The 2,500-nt window shown below is 38.2% G+C and overlaps 1 protein-coding gene across 2 annotated transcripts in view; it reads left to right on the forward strand.

Annotated features, from left to right (window-relative positions):
* Nucleotides 1–2,500, forward strand: part of LOC138009487 (TNF receptor-associated factor 6-like) — a 52,895-nt gene that overhangs the window by 12,432 nt on the left and 37,963 nt on the right. The window lies entirely within an intron of this gene.

The raw sequence follows: 2,500 nt of genomic DNA on the forward strand, positions 1-2,500 counted from the left end.
TACTTTCAAACTTTCTTATGTTCAATGTATACTTTGCCACTGCTCAGTGACGTGACAAGTGACAATCTTGTAGAATTTTAACTCACATGACTACCCACGGATAAAACATCAAATTTAAGGGCCTTTCAACTGTGTTATGAAAACGCAAGAGTATACTTCCTCCTCAAGGAAAACATTTGGTCTACTGACAAATTGAATGAATAAAACGAAAGGCTTACAACGGGAAATCCGGAAAAAATAACCATCAATCTTATTGGCTGGTTTGTACTTAATTTGCTCTTTTAGAGCAAAGCAATTACAACAAAGCAATTAGATCATTGTTATTTTTTTCGAGATTCCAGGTGTAGGCCTTTGTTTCATTCATTCATCAGGCATTCACCAGCTGGGAATGTGGTCGATCGATGGAAACAGTTTTGCTGTCAAGATAGTTGTGAATTAGCACGCTATTACGAAATATCCGTTAAAAAAAGAAGACCTGTTCGTGCAAGATCTTCGTACTGGTGAATGTCAGAGATAAAAAAGGTTAGCATTCGCGTAAACTATTCCACGATTGTAGCTTCTACCGGTTCTGAAATCTTCAACGACTGAATAGATTGACATTTTTTCAGGCCAATGATATTTGCGATTTGGTTGTTTTATCAAAAGAAATTTTGGTATTATTACTGGGAGTTGGGATGTAGGGATGGTGCAGTGGTGAGAGCGCTAGCTTTCCACCAATGTGGCCCACGATCGATTCCCAGATTCTACGCCATATGTGGGTTGAGTTTGTTGGTTCTCTACTCGGCACCGAGAAGAATTATTCCTTTATTATTACATATCAGACTCTGAGAAATACATGAGAGCAACCAAAGCTGGAGTCAATTGGCATATGGTCAGCATGTGAAGAGAGGTTTTCTCCTGGTACTCCGGTTTCCCCTCTTCTCAAAAAGCAACATTTGACTTGATTTGCATTATCAAGTTGTTAATTTCAGTTTACATTGTCCCCAGTTAGTGCTCCAGCACTAGAAACAGTTCCTTCCGCGATGTGCCGGTTCAGCGCGTTGCAGCAAATTTGCATACAAGCCTTGTAATGCGTGGCTAAGCGATTTTCTTCTATTTTTTGTCCAGACGGTTTACGTCAAATCCCATTTATAATGTTTCATATAAACGTTTTGAATACAAATAGACCTGAAGATTTATCACTTGTTGTCAAATCACTGGAGGACTCTTCCCGCGCAAAATTATGACTGGCAGGCAGAAACATCAACTGGTCATTTGTGTTTTTTTTTTTTAATTTTTAAATCCTGGCTTTTCCACTTTTAGCTCTCCATCTTGGGTGCAGTCGACATAACATACCTTTTGGTCGTAAAACTGATTCTTGTGGTAACGAAACTACAGCATAAGATTTTGGCCTCTATTTATACACAAATTCATTTATGAGTCTTCGGATACCAATACGCCTTTGTAGTCCTTATCTTATCTAGTTACTAATGTGAGAGGCGTATTGAATTGCGAGCTAAGGTTTCAATGTAACAGAAAATAAGATCTACACCACTCCACCGTTTAAAAGGTACGCGATAAGAATGAAGAAAAACATTAGCAATAGATGAATGAATGATATATAGCGCAAGAATGGTGCTTTAAATAGAACCTAAATACGATAATATAATTCAGTACAAACTGCAAAAAATCCGAACATATTTACCGATGTGATAAAAATCAATATTAACTTCTTATGAACTGAGAGGAAAAATCTATAAAGGAATCCATCCCGTATTGACCGAGCAATAGCGAGGTCAATATAGCAAGTTTGGTTTGATATTTTTCCGTAAATTGTGATTGTCAAGAGGCCGGAAGTGATCACTTCACAGCTCGCACAAGTCCAGTCAAAAGTTCGACAGATGTCTAGTTTAATCTTGTGTCGCATTTATTTCATATTGGACTTGCCGTATTTTGCCGGGTCATTGGAAATCGTAGGATGTCTTGCAAATATGTTCATTCGTTATAATAATGTATGCATTTAATTCGACACGGCAGAAATTCGACGTTTGAATCGGTGCCGCATTTCTGCCGCAGGTTCGACACAGCCTGTCGAAATTGCGGTAGAAATTCGACAGGTGATTCAGATGTCGCACTTTCAATTGAGTTCGACACTGTAAAAGTGCGTCTTTTGAATCTGGCCTAAATCGTATTCCGTCAAAATATGAATTTATTTTTGAGACAGATGATTACAATAAGTTTGTTTCTGCGATAAATGATTACAATTTGGTAAGGTAAATTTGGTCGACATTTTTCAAGAATTAACAGCCAAACAAACTTCAATAAACTGCCTCGTATATATTGGTCTAGTGGACATATATTGCACTAGTCTGCGTGTGTTCATTACATTTAAGTCAACCTCGGCGAAAGAAGCGTCTAAAATTCAGGACAGTAAAAAACAGTTCTGTGAGGCGGGTGTTTTCCCGCGAACGTTTTTGATTGGACAATTAGAGGTTTCGCAGCTGCCTTATGCACCTGCCTT

The sequence above is a fragment of the Montipora foliosa genome, chromosome 7 (genome assembly GCF_036669935.1).
Source record: "Montipora foliosa isolate CH-2021 chromosome 7, ASM3666993v2, whole genome shotgun sequence".
Taxonomy (NCBI): Eukaryota; Metazoa; Cnidaria; class Anthozoa; order Scleractinia; family Acroporidae; genus Montipora; species Montipora foliosa.